The 15,275-nt window shown below is 39.0% G+C and overlaps 1 pseudogene; it reads left to right on the top strand.

The window, feature by feature from the left end:
• The first annotated feature begins 6,219 nt into the window (after window positions 1-6,219).
• LOC105722569 (large ribosomal subunit protein uL2-like) lies at window positions 6,220-12,954 on the top strand (annotated as a pseudogene).
• The last annotated feature ends 2,321 nt before the right edge of the window (window positions 12,955-15,275 follow it).

Below are 15,275 nucleotides of genomic sequence, written 5' to 3'. Positions count from 1 at the left end.
AGAAAATGAACAAGTAAGTCCATACCAATCAACCATTTATGTTTGGAATTTCCTTTCTTTCTTCAAGTTATCTCAGGTACTATATGTAACACATAGCTGTCTCACATGTAGATGGGGTCAAGGCACACTCTCCAATTATCTACTGTATTTCACCTAATCTAAGAAGCCATATATTTACAACAGTATATTTATGCATGGGTAAGAAATGAAGAATAATGCCAATTTAATTGTAGAACAGTGGATTCTTAGCACTTAGAATTTCTGTCTTACATTGATTGAAAGATCTGTTATATATATTAAGAAGGAAAATACAAAGAATATAAATAAGCAATCCAGAAACATTCAGCTACTTGCCCTTAGGAATAACTTTTAGACCTAGTGTTGTCAGTGTTCATGTTTTTCTATGCAATATCCTACTCCATTCCATCATGAGTATTGGTGATACAGCATATCTTGAGAGAGTACTTCTGAGTACTCTTCCAAGATGCATACCATCATTCTGTAAGTTTCTATGTGCATGTGCAGGTAGCAACAACTTTGTCACAAACTCTGCCTGGCCAACAATTACCATAAGACATAGCCCAATTATAGAAACCCTGGAAGAAGAGAAAACAAGTACATCACAAAACGTTCAGTAAAGTGTAGTAATGTTCTTCTTATTTTTAATTTTTTTTTTTTTTTTTTTTGAGACAGAGTTTCGCTCTTGTTACCCAGGCTGGAGTGCAATGGCACAATCTCGGCTCACCGCAACCTCCGCCTCCTGGGTCCAGGCAATTCTCCTGCCTCAGCCTCCTGAGTAGCTGGGATTATAGGCACGCGCCACCATGCCCAGCTAATTTTTTGTATTTTTAGTAGAGACGGGGTTACACCATGTTGACCAGGATGGTCTAGATCTCTTGACCTCGTGATCCACCCGCCTCGGCCTCCCAAAGTGCTGGGATTACAGGCGTGAGCCACCGCGCCCGGCCTCTTATTTTTAATTTTAAAAAAAAATGAATGTGAGTAGAAGTTTTCATCTTTTTTGTCTATTTGGCTCATTTTGGAGACAATGGATTTATAGGATAAGTTCAAACCTTTTGGCAATCTGAAGCTAATCTGACTTTCCAAACTCATTTTCCTATGTTCTTCACCTACCCTATGTTTTCATTACACCAAATAACTCTTTGTTCTCTAAACAGACTGAACATTTTCTACTTTTGTGCTTCTCCACATAAAATGGCATTCTTTTTAATTACCCATGTTCTTCTCCTGATAAATTCTTATTCATTCTTCCAAGTCTGCTCCTTTAAAAGTATCCCAATGCCTCTCACTCTTAGGTAGAATCAGTCACTCTTTTGCCATTGGGCCCAGAGAACTTTTTACATAGCTCAATGCCGTAAGTTTTCCTTCTGTTTCACAGTAATTTTCTGCACCTATCTTTTTCAAAGCTAGGCAATGGATTCCTTGGAATTTCATTGCCAAAGTAGGCAATGAAGAGGAGGAAACATATGTGAACCCCATTTCTATCCCCAATAGCAAAAAGATAGTACATTGTAGATGCTCAACAAATGGAAATTGAACATCAGTTTGTCACTAGTAAATCATTTAATTAATTTTGTTAAGAAATAACCTGGGCCCCAGTAGATTAAAAAGCATCCAACATCGTTTTCCTAAAATTCAAAAACCATTATTTTTCATCTAAAGCCTTAGAATGTTCAGAACCATTAGTACCAGTAGCAGATGGATGGAAAACTGAATAAGAATGTCTCAACATCTTGCTGAGTTCAGTAATTAATTCAACTTACATTTATTGAAAACTTACTTTGTGCCACTCTCAGAGGTAAGTAAAATAGTATCAACCCTCAAAGAGTCCATTTTATGGCAGAAGTGAGATTTTAAATGGATTTAAGATAAAACTCATAAATTTGTATAAATATATTTGTCTTAGTCCATCTGGGCTATAACAAAATACCTTTGGGTAATTTATAAATAGCATATAGTTACTGCTCACAGTTCTGGAGACTGGGAAATCCAACATCAAGGTGCCAGCAGATTTGGTGTCTGGTGAGGGCTCCTTTTCTGCCTCATAGATAGGGCCTTGTTGCTGCATCCTGACACGGCAGAGGGGCAAAAGGGCCCCTTCAAGCCTCTTTCATAAGGGCACTAATCCCACATATGGAGGTGGAGCCCTCATGACCTTATCACCTCCTAAAGGCCCTGTCTCTTAATACCATCACCTTGGGGATTAGGCTTCAATATATGAGTTTTACAGAGGACACAAACATTCAAACCATAAGAATATTTAAAATATGTATTGTATAAATACCCAATCCTCATCTTGTAATATTTTGCATCACTCTGTTCAGTCAGACTAGTCCTGGCTGTTTACTTCACAGACCAAACATCCACCTCAAACTCTCACACTAGAGCCTTTAAGCTTTCAGCTTACCCTGCTGGGATGCTCTATTCCCAGATTCTCACATGCCTGATTCCTTAACTTTATTCAAAAAGAATGTCCCCCATCATTTTGCCTCCCTTTACTCTGCTTTATTTTTCTTTCTAGCACTTATTCCTAACAGCCATAAAATTAGATACCTACTTGCTTGTTGCTTTCATTGACTATATTTCCAACTAGTATGTAAAGTCAATACAGACAGGAACATTGTTGTGCTTGCTGCCATGTTACTAGCATCTAAAACTGTAGATGCTCAACAAATAAACAAACAAACGTGTCTCTTTAGCTTCAAATGGAAGAGAAGTTTTAAGCCAGTAATTCATAAACTAGGCTTTTGAAAAAGATGTGAAGAAAACTTGCCTGATCTTCCCACTGATTGGCTGAATTTATTACTTCCAAAGCAAATATAACACAATTCTGACACCTCTTCCCATTCCAGTTAGTAGTATAATATTCATTAAATACCAGGAAGTCCAGTGATTAATAAAGCAGAATTTTAATGAACTAACACTTGGTATTCAGGTATTTAATTTGTTTCCAGAAGGTGATTACTTTAACAGTTCTGCACATCAGTGGAGAACAGAGATAGGTATCCACTTTAATCTATCCATCTTAAGCAATTCTGCAGTCTTTTCAAGGTGATACTCATTTAAATTTCAATAAATAAGACACCAGGTCTATTTAAATGAGCCCCTTGAAAAAGATTGACCCCCAAATATGGCTTATTTGACATGTCTACCTTGATTCTAAGGATGACTTCCAGTTTCAGATTAAAGTCATGAGGCACAGTTAGGCAGACAGGGGGGCAATAAATTTCAAATGAAAATAACTGGGCAACTTCCTTGATTCCCAACATAACCTTGGGCAAATTATCTAATTACTTATTCTCAGTTTTTTGGTTCATCTATGTGAGTAACGATACATACTTCCAGCATAATTGTAGAAATTAGAAGAAACAGTGCATTAAAAACAAACAAACAAACAAACAGGCACAATGGCTAACACCTGTAATCCCAGTACTTTGGGAGGCTGAGGTGGATGGATTTCTTGAGCTCAAGAGTTCGAGACCAGCCTGGGCAACATGGTGAAACCCCATCTCTACAAAATATACAAAAATTAGCTGGGTATAATGCATGTACGTGTGGTCCCAGCTACTTGGAGGGCTGAAGTGGGAGGATTGCTTGATCCCAGGAGATGAAGGCTGCAGTGAGCTGAGATCATGCCACTGCATTCCAGACTGGATGACAGAGCAAGATCCTTTCTCAAAAAACAAACAACAACAACAAACACTTTGAAATCTATAGAGTGCAAATAAACACTAGGATGATATCAGTATAATACTAGTGATAGAGGCAAGAGACAGTCAAATGCCTAGGCAAACAGGGAAAGGTCCACAAGAGAATCTTGGACCTGCCCCACAAGTATATACATCAGATGTTTTTGTACAGATAAGGGAACCTGCACAGGGTCTTGCCTGGGTATGCCTATAATAGACTGGAGACCCTCATGCACTGGGGGAATTAGGTGGAGCCACCCAGAACTTGCATCTTATACAGCAAAGGAGCCTGGCCCCTTCAGCTCATGTGTGGTTTACAATTTGTAAGTTGGAAACCTGCATCCAGTATGCCTATTTTTGTTGAGAGCTTTCCTTTAGCTATGTAAATTCCATCCTCCTCACCTTTCAATGTGTCTGCATGCCAAATTTTTCCTGGTTATGAGACAAGGACCCAAATTTAGCAGCAAAATATCTTGCATCACTAGCAATAATAACAACAGTTTTTTCCTCTCCATTGTTGATTGAGAATTCAAATGTGTATTAGTCTGTTCTCATGCTTCTAAGACATACTCAAGATTGAGTAATTTACAAAGAGAAGAGATTTAATTGATCACAGTTCCACATGGCTGGGGACACCTCACAATCATGGTGGAAGACAAAGGGGAAGGAAGACATGTCATACATGGCAGCAGGCAAGAGAGAGCTTGTGCAGGGGAACTCCCACTTATAAAACTATCAGATCTCATGAGACTTACTCAATACCATGAGAACAGTATGGGGGAATACCCACCTCCATAATTCATTTACCTCCTACCAGGTCCCTTCCACAGCATGTGGGAATTATCAAAACTGTAATTCAAGATGAGATTTGGGTGGGGACACAAACAATATCATTCCACTCCTGGCCCCTCCCAATCTCATGTCCTCACATTTCAAAACCAATCATATCTTCCCAACAATCTCCCAAAGACTTAATTCATTTCAACATTAACTCAAAAGTCCATGGTCCAAACTCTTATCTGAGATAAGGCAATTCCCTTCTGCCTATGAGCCTGTAAAATCAAAAGCAAGTTAGTTACTCCCTAGATACAGGGGGGTACAGGCATTGGGTAAATACCCTCATTGCAAATGGGAGAAATTGTCCAAAACAAAAGGGCTACAGGCCCCATGCAAGTCCAAATCCAACAGGGCAGTCATTAAAGTTCCAAACGATCTTCTTTGACTTCATGTCTCACAACCAGGTCATGCTAGAGATGGGCTCCCATAGCCTTGGACAGCTCCACCCCTGTGGGTTTGCAGGGTTCAGCTCTCCTCCTAGCTGCTTTCACAGGCTGGTGTTGAGTGTCTGTGGCTTTTTTTTAACCAGGCACAATGTTTGTTTCCCAGTGCAGGCTGTTTGTGGATCTACCATTCTGGGGTCTGGAGGATGGTGGCCCTCTTCTCACAGCTCTCCTAGGCAGTGCCCAAGTGGGAACTCTGTGTGAAGGCCCCAACTCCACATTTCCCTTAAACACTGCCCTAGCAGAGGTTTTCCATGAGGACCCTGCCCCTGCAGCAAACTTCTGCTTGGACATCCATGCATTTTTATACAAATGCCTGAAATCTAGGTGGAGGTTCCCAAACCTCACTTCTTGACTTCTGTGTACTGGCAGGCCCAATACCACTTGTAGTCCACCAAGGCTTGTGGTTTGCACCTTCTGAAGCAACAGCCTGAGCTGTACTTTGGCCCCTTTTAACCACAGCTGGAGCTGAAACAACTGGGATGCAGGGCACCATGTTTGGAGGCTGCATAGAGCAGGGGGGCCCTAGGCCCAGCCCCAAAAAAACATTTTTTCCTCCCAGGCCTCCAGGCCTATAACGGGAGGGGCTGCCAGGAAGGTCTCTGACATGGCCTAGAGACATTTTCCCCACGGTTTTGGTGAATTGCATTTGGCTCCTCATTACTTATACAAATTTCTGCAGCCAGTTTAAATTTCTCCCCAGAAATGAGTTTTTCTTTTCTACTTTATTGTCAGGCTGCAAATTTTCCAAACTTTTCTTCTCTGTCACCTCTTGAATGCTTTGCTGCTTAGAGATTTCTTCCACCAGATACCCCAAATTATCTCTCTCAAATTCAAGGTTCCACAGATCTCTAGGGCAGGGACAAAATGCTGCCAGTCTCTTTGTATGGCAATAGTGAAATTTACTCCAATTACCAAGAAGTTCCTCATCTCCATCTGAGACCACCTCAGCCTGAGTTTTATTGTCCGTATCACTGTCATCATTGTGGTCAAAGTCATTCAACAAGTCTCTAGGAAGTTCCAAACTTTCCCACATTTTTCTGTCTTCTTCTGAGCCCTCTGAACTGTTCCAACCTCTGCCTGTTGCCCAGTTCCAAAGTCACTTCACATTTTCAGGTATCTTTACAGCAGCGCCCCACTACTTGGTACCAATGTACTGTATTAGTCCATTCTCACACTGCTAATAAAACATGCCTGAGACTGGGTAATTTATAAAGGCAAGAGGTTTAATGGACTTAGAGGTCTGCAGGCCTGGAGAGGCCCCACAATCATGGACAAAGGTGAAGAAGAAGCAAGACACATCTTACATGGCAGCAGGCAAGAGAGAGCTTGTGCAGGGAACTCCCATTTATAAAACCATAGATCTCGAGAGACTTATTCACTACCATGAGAACAGTATGTGGGAAGACCTGCCTCCATGATTCAATTACCTTCCACCATGTCCCTCCCATAACATGTGGGAATTATTGGAGCCACAATTCAAGATGAGATTTGGGTGGAGATACAGCCAAACCATATGAAAATCCTAATGGTTTCTTGGATATTCTCCATCCAATAAGGTAAAACATGCTTTGCTTTAGAAAAAAACACATATATTTTTAAAAATAAGTAGACAAAAATCTATGCTGCTTCCAAACCACTTTCGAAAGTAACTACAGTCATGCGCTGCTTATCAATAGTGGTACCTTCTGAGAAATGTTTTGTGTCACTGTGCAAACATTATAGAGTGTACCTACCCAAACCTAGTCATTTCACTCATGTGGTGGCAATTTCAGTGGTATAGCCTACTGCACATCTAGTGCAGTCTAGCCCATTACTCTGATCACTGTAGTACATATGGTCTGTCATTGACTGAAACGTCATTATGCAGCACATGAGAGCACTGAAACTGCCACCAGACTACTGAAATGACTAATCTGGATTAAAATAGTGATTTAAAATAAAGAAACATTCATCCTTAAAATTTCAGAAAGAGAAAACTCCATTCATACAAGTATAATCAAAGAATGTGCCTCAAAGGGGAAAAGCATTTGGGGACTGTCTAATTCTTATCCTAAAAACATCTAAACTTAGCTTCCTGAATAACATCTAGTCCCTCAAACTGAACCATCAACCCCTACATTATCTTTTATCTTAACATTATATAAGGCAAAAGAATGAAAGAAAATATTGCTAAAAGCAGCACATTTACATCCATCACAGAATGATCGTGCTACTTCCCTTATAGCCCAGAGTACATTTAATGTAATTGAAAAGAGAGGAAATGGTTTTCTCTTCCATATTAAAAGGAATAGGGTGCTTTTTCCTTTTCTTTTCAAAAACAAGACAGAGGGAGCCTTCTACTTCTTTCCAAGACAGAGGAACAAGAACCCGATTTACCTTCCTGCTGCAAACAACTAAAAAACCAACAAAATATATAAAGCAATGGTTTCTATCAATGAAAAGAGTCAAACTCCATAAAATATTTGAAGAGATTTATTCTGAACCAAATCTGACAGACCATGGCTTATGACACAGCCCTCAGCAGATCCTGAGAACATGTGCCTGAGGTGGTCAGGGCACAGCCTGGTTTCATACAGTTTGGGGAGTCATGAGACATCAAGCAGTACATTTAAGATGTACACTGGTTTGGTTCAGAAAGGTGGGACAACTCAAAGCAGAGCCTTCTACATTATAGGTAGATTTAAAAATGTTCCATTTGACAATTTGTTGAGTTTACCTGAAGACCTGGGATCAATAGAAAGAAAATATTTAGGTTCAAATAAAAGGTTGTAAAGACAAAGTTTTATTGTGCAGAGGAAGCTCTCAGATAGTGGACTTCAGAAGGAAAAGGTTGGAAAATGTTTCTTATCAGAGGTAAAAGAGTGTCTAGTTCTTAGTTGATTATCTCCTGGGTATGAAAAAAGAAAAAAAGAAAAAAATAGGGGAAAGGAGATTCTCTACAGAATGTGGATTTTTCCCACAAGAGACAAAGCTGCAGGGCAATTTCAAGATACGGCAAGGAAATATGTTTGGGATTAAAATATTTTTATTTCTTCGCTTATTTATTATGTGATGTTATGCCAGAGTCAGGTTAGAAGGCAGACCATGCTACATAGGGTTAAAATAAAACCTCCTCTGATAAGATTTTATGGTTTGTAGGGCCTGACTCCTCAGGCCCCTTAGGCAGGAATTTGGACAAGAGAAGAAAATCACAGTTTATTTCTTATTTCCATAACATTGTATGTTAATTAACAAAGTACAGAGATCCCTGAAAGATAAGAAATAAAGTGAGCTCTACAGTTGTTTCATTGTATTTTTCTTAAGAGAGTTTCCAGGCCACAACACAGAGAAAGGGAACACAAGAAAAGCTTAGTAATTAGCCTGAGCTGAGAAGACCTTACTAAGAGCCAAGGGAGGCCAAGAGAGCTAAAGTTCCTTGGGCAGAGGCTTAGAGAAGAGTTACACAATAAGAGGACCTAGAAAATCTGCAGAAGATCCTCCTCAAGACTACAGCTAAGTACTGATGAGAACATGAGGGTGAGGTCTGGTGAGATGAACCACCTGGAAGAATTAAAAGGAACAATCTTAGGAGCTAACCAAGAACAGGAAATAGTCCCTGTTCTCACTAGCCAGAGTGGAAAACCTTCTAATTCAGAAACATCAGATAGAGACCTCAGAAAGATTTGCCTCAGTTATGGGACAAAATTAACCCTAGATTAAATGCAGCCTTGCCACCTAAACAAAAGTTCAAAAGCAAAACCGAAGAGGATCAAATTGTTTCCAAGTAACTTAACTACATCCCAGAAAAGGCACAAAAATATTCTAGGGAGACCAACAGAACAGAATACAGAACCCAGAAATAAAGCTGCACACCTAAAATCATCTAAGTTTCTACAGAGCCAACAAAAACAAGCAATGGGGAAAGGACTCCCTATTTAATAAACAGTGCTGTGATCACAGGCTAGCCATATGCAGAAGAATAAAATAGACCTGTACGTTTCACCATAAACAAAAATTAACTCAAGATGGATTAAAGATCTAAATGGAACACCTCAAACTATAAAATTCCTATGAGAAAACCTAGGAAATACCATTCTGGACATTGGCCTTGGCAAGCAATGTAAGTCCTCTAAAGCAATTGCAACAAAAACAAAAATTGACATGTGGGACCTAATAAAACTAAAGAGCTTCTGCACAGCAAAAGAAGCTATCAGCAGACTAAACAGTCAACCCACAGAATAGGAAAAAAATAACATTCACAAACTACACATCTGACAAAGGTCTAATATCCAGAATCTATAAGGAACTTAAACAACTCAATACACAAGAAACAACCCTATTAAAAAGTGGGCAAACGACATGAACAGATATTTCTCAATAAAAATGATACACAAGCAGCCAACAAACATATGAAAGAATGCTCAACATCACTAACAGAGAAATGCAAATCAAAATCACCAGGAGATAAAATCTCACACCAGTTAGAATGGCTATTGTTGAAAAGACAAAAAATAATAGATGCTAGTAAGGCTGAAGAGAAAAGAAAATGCTTATACACTGCTGGTGGGAATGTAAATTAGTTTTAGCACCTGTGGCAGGCAGTTTGAAGATGTCTCAAAATAGTAAAAACTTAACTACCATTCAACCCAGCAATATCATTACTTGCTATAACCCCCAAAAATTAAATCGGTCTTAAAAAAAAAAAAAACCACATAAACTAATACGTTCATTGCAGCACTATTTATAATAGCAAAACTGTGGAAGCAATCTAGGTGCCCATCAATGGTGGATTAGATAAACAAAATGTAATACGTATACATATATAATATATTATACACACACACACACATACACACCAGGTAATATTATGCAGCCATGAAAGAATGAAATCGTGTCCTTTTCTGCAACACAGATGCAGCTGAAAGCCATTATCCTAGACGAATTAATGCAGGAACAGAAAAGCAAATACAGCATTTACTTACTTATAAGTCAAAGCTAAATATTGAATACTCATGGACATAAAGATGGGAATAGTGCAACTTGGGAAATACTAGAACGGAGAGAGAAGGAGGCACAGGCTGAAAACTACCTATTAGTTACTATGCTCACTACCTGGGTGATGGATCACTCATCATCACTGAGTAACAAACCTCAGTGTTACTCAATATACCCATATAACAAAATGGCACATATACCCCCTGAATCTAAAATAAAAGTTGAAATTGTTAAGATACAAAATTTTTAAATATCATAGGATACAAAAAGTATACAGAACTCAAGAAGGTGATATTCTCAATGTCTAACACCCCAATAAGAATTATTAAGCATGAAAATAAATAAGGAAATACAACCTACAAAAAAGATAAAAGTCATCAAGTTACTATTGATTTTCTTCACAGAATTGGAAAAAACTACTTTAAATTTCATATGGAACCAAAAAAGAACCACATAGCCAAGACAATCCTAAGCAAAAAATCAAAGCTGGAGGCATCATGCTACCTGACTTCAAACTATACTACAAGGCTACAGTAATCAAAATGGCATAGTACTGGTACCAAAAACAGATATATAGACCAATGGAATAGAACAGAGGCCTCAGAAATAATATCACACATCTACAACCATCTGATCTTTGACAAACCTGACAAAAACAAGCAACAGGGAAATAATTCCCTGTTTAATAAATGGAGTTGGGAAAATTGACTAGCCATGTGCAGAAAACTGAAACTGGATCCCTTCCTTACACTTTATACAAAAATTAACTCAAGATGGATTAAAGACCTAAACCTAAGACCTAAAACCATAAAAACCCTAGAAGAAAACCTAGGCAATACCCTTCAGGACATAGGCATGGGCAAAGACTTCATGACTAAAACACCAAAAGTAATGGCAACGAAAGCCAAAATAGACAAATGGGATCTAAGTAAACCAAAGAGCTTCTGCACAGTCGAAGAAACTATCATCAGAGTGAACAGACAACCTACACAATGAGAGAAAATTTTTTCAATCTCTCCATCCAACCAAGGGCTAGTATCCAGAATCTACAAAGAACTTACATAAATTTACCAGAAAAAAACGACCCCATCAAAAAGTGGGAGAAGAATATAAACTGACACTTCTCAGAAGAAGACATTTATGCAGCCAACAAACATATGAAAAAAAGCTCATCATCACTGGAAATTAGAGAAATGCAAATCAAAACCACAGTGAGATATCATCTCACTCCAGTTAGAATGGTGATCATTAAAAATTCTGGAGACAACAGATGCTGGAGAGGATGTGGAGAAATAGGAATGCTTTTACACTGTTGGTGGGAGTGTAAATTAGTTCAACCATTGTGGAAGACAGTGTGGTGATTCCTCAAGGATTTATAAATAGAAATACCATTTGACCCAGCAATCTCATTACTGGATATATACCCAAAGGATTATAAATCATTCTATTATAACGACACACATATACATATATTTATTGGAGCACCGTTCACAATAGCAAAGATCTGGAACCAACCCAAATGCCCATCAATGACAGACTAGATAAAGAAAATGTGGCACATATACACCATCGAATACTACACAGCCATAAAAAAATGAGTTCATGCCCTTTGCAGGGACATGGATGAAACTGGAAACCATCATTCTCAACAAACTAACACAAGAACAGAAAACCAACCACATGTTCTCACTCATAAGTGGGAGTTGAACATTGAGAACAAATGGACACAGGGAGGAGAACATCATACACTCGGGCCTGTCAAGGGATGGGAGGAGGCTAGGGGAGGGATAGCATTAGGAGAAATACCTAATGAAGATGACGGGATGATGGACGCAGCAAACCACCACGGCAGGTGTATAGCTATGTAACAAACCTGCACATTCTGCACATGTACTCCAGAACTTAAAGTATAATTAAAAAAAGATAAAAATAAATTAACTAAAAACCCAGAAACAACACTGATGATAGAATTAGGAAATAAGACCATTAAAATGGTTATGATAACTGTATTCCACATATTTAAGAAGCTAGAAGACAGACAATAAATCAAACAGAGACGTAATTGATATTAAAATACTCAAATCAAACTTACAAGAATCAAAATTACCAAATATAATATTTAAAAAAATGCAGGCCCCACCCCGGAAGACAAGGCAGCTCACAGATGCCGCGTTTCCTCTTTAGGCCACGCTCGTGAGCAGGACCCATCCTCGTGGGCCGCGTGATCCGAGGACAGAGGAAGGGCACCAGGTCTGTGTTCCACGTGCACGTGAAGCACCGTGAGGGTGCTGCGGGACTGCGCGTCATGGATTTCACGGAGCCGCATGGCTGCACAAGTGCATCATGAAGGACATCATCCACTACCCGGGCCACGGTGCACCCCTCGCCAAAGTGGGCTTCCGGTTCCGTACAGGTTTAAGAAGCAGATAGAGCTGTTAATCGCTGCCAAGGGCATTCACACGGGCCAGTGTGTGTATTGCAGCAAGAAGGCCCAGCTCGACATTGGCAATGTGCTCCCTGTGGGCACTATGCCTGCAGGTACGATCATGCGCTGCCTGGAAGACAAGCCTGGAGACCATGGCAAGCTGGCCCAGGCATCAGGGAACAATGCCACCGTTATCTCCCAATCCCTAAGACCAAGAAGACCCGTGTGAAGCTGCCCTCTGGCTCCAAGAAGGTTATCTATCTCCTCAGCCAACAGAGTTGTGCTTGGTGTGGTTCCTGGAGGTGGCTGAACTGACAAACCCATCTTGAAGGCTGGCGGGCCCTACCACAAATGTAAGGCAAAGAGGAACTGCTGGCCACGAGTACGGGGTGTGGCCATGAACCCTGTGGAGAATCCTTTTGGAGGTGGCAACCACCGGCACGTCAGCAAGCCTTCCACCATCCGCAGAGATGTCCCTGCTGGCCGCAGAGTGGGTCTCATTGCTGCCCGTCCGACTGGACGTCTCCGGGGAACCAGGACTGTACAGGAGAAAGAGAACTAGTGCTGAGGGGCTCAATAAAGTTTGTCTTTATGCCAAAACAAAACAAAACAAAACAAAAGAAAGCAATGGCCTGGGTGAACTGATGTTTAAGCATTGCAAATAAAATGATAGTGAACTTGAAGACACAAAAAGAAACTAAAAGGAAACTCAAAAAAAAATATTTTTAACCACATGTAACAAGATAAAGAGAAAATTTTAAAAGAAGCCAATAAAAAAGATACATTTGTACAGAAAAACAAAAATAGGGATGACAGCAGATCACTTGTTGAAAACAATGCAAGCAGGAAAAGAGATGAACATCTTTAAAATACAGGAAAGAAAAAAAACCAATACAGGAAATCTTGGCCTAGGAAAAACATCCTTCAGGAAGAAAGGAAAATAAAGACCTTTTAGACAGACAGAAGGTGAAAGAATTCATCAGCAGCAGACCTGCACAACAATAAGTGTTAAAAAGAATTTCTTTGGGCAGAAGAAAGATGATACCAGATGGAAAATCAGAATCTAGACAAAGAAATAAGTGATATTGGAAATGGTAAATGTCTGGATAAATAGAAAATAATTTTTATTCAAATCCCTTTTAAAAATTACTGACTGCTTAAAACAATAGAATATGGGATTTATGACACATGTAAAAGTGAATTATATGACAGCAATAGGACAAAAGTCAGGAAGGGGAAGCCGAAAGTTCTCTGCTTGCCTTCCTACCCTATACGTAAAGTGGTACATTATCACTTGTTGGTAGACAGTAATAAGTTAAGGATAAATTAAAGATACACACAATACACCCTAAAGCAATCACTAAAATAACACAACAAAGAGTTGTAGTTAATAAGCCAATAAAGGAAATAAAATGGAATAATAAAAAAGACCAAAGGAGGCAGAATTTTTTAAGGGAACAAAGAGGATAATTAGAAAATATGATATTAGCAAAGTGGTATGTAGCTTTAAACTCAACATAACTAACCATCCCATTCAATGTAAATGGTCTGAACACCTCAATTAAAGGCAGAAGTTGTTGAATTGGATCTTATAAAGCAAGACACAGCTGTATCTTACCTAAAAGAAACGAATATAAAATATAAAAACACAAACGGGTTATAAAATAAAGGGATGGGAAAAGATAAATCAAGCAAAAGAAATCTGGATTGCTCTTTTAATATCAAAAAAGTGTATTTTGAAACAAATACTACTACTGAGGATAAAGAAGTTCATTTTATAGTGATTAAAGAGGTTACCTATCAAGAAGACATAACAATCCTAAATATATATGCACATAATGACAGAGCTGTAAGATACACAAATCAAAAACTGGGAGAGGTACAAAGAGAAAGAGCCAAATCCACAATTATAATGAGAAATTTCAACAAATCTCAATAAATAATTGACAGAAAATCAGCAGCTATGTAGACCACTTGAACAACCTCATCAATCAGCTTGACATGATTGGCATTTATAGAACATTCTGTTCAACAATAGCATAATACATATTATTTTAAAATTATTAACACATCTTATGTTAAATGATAAGGGGATAAAAGAAGAAAGAAAACAAAAATATCAAGTTAATACACACATATATACAAACATGCTAATATCAAAATAAGAAAGAAATACTCATAAATATTGCAGCCCTTCTTTCTGTAACAGGTCACATGGTTATAGCTGTACATTTATAATGAACTTCTTCCTCCATCCATTCTGTATTTGCTGTGCCTTCTGCCAACATCTCAGGTTGTCTACTGGGTCTAGACCCACAATAATTAAACCATAACAGCCCAATTCAGTCATGTCTGAATTAGGTTATTGCAGTTTCCCGTTAACCTATTCACAGGACACAGGAATGCTAAAAGAAACTAGAGAATCCCCTATATTTTATACATACTTCTCCTTACCCCCATTGTGTAATAGTGACCCAAATTCTACTTAATAGTTGCCATCAATCACCTCAACCAGTACAGTGACCTCCTTCTTTGCCTGTTGATTCAGATGCATGAGAATCCCAAAATGGCCTGCTGGCAGTTTCAAATTCCAGTTCAATGGAGTCATTGTTTTGTCTCAGTTGGAAGCATTTTCCTTTGGAACTAAGACCTCAGCAGGGCCTATGGTTGCAGGGACAGGAAGCAAAAATTTTACGAGTGGATCACTAATGGTTATAGTAAAGAAAGCCACCCCTACTTCTACTCCTTGATTCTTGGACCTGTGAATTCCGGCTATGGGAGGGAACAGCACCGTATATGGGACATTGATTTAGTGCACATACCACATCTTGGAGAACACTGTCCCAGCACTGCAAGGTATCGTCATCTAGCTGACACTTTAAG

Source organism: Aotus nancymaae, unplaced genomic scaffold (assembly GCF_030222135.1).
Source record: "Aotus nancymaae isolate 86718 unplaced genomic scaffold, 86718_ANA_hifiasm-v0.15.2.pri h1tg000016l, whole genome shotgun sequence".
NCBI lineage: Eukaryota > Metazoa > Chordata > Mammalia > Primates > Aotidae > Aotus > Aotus nancymaae.
The sequence above is the reverse complement of the archived record's forward strand: the minus strand, read 5'-3'. Positions and strand labels throughout refer to the sequence as shown.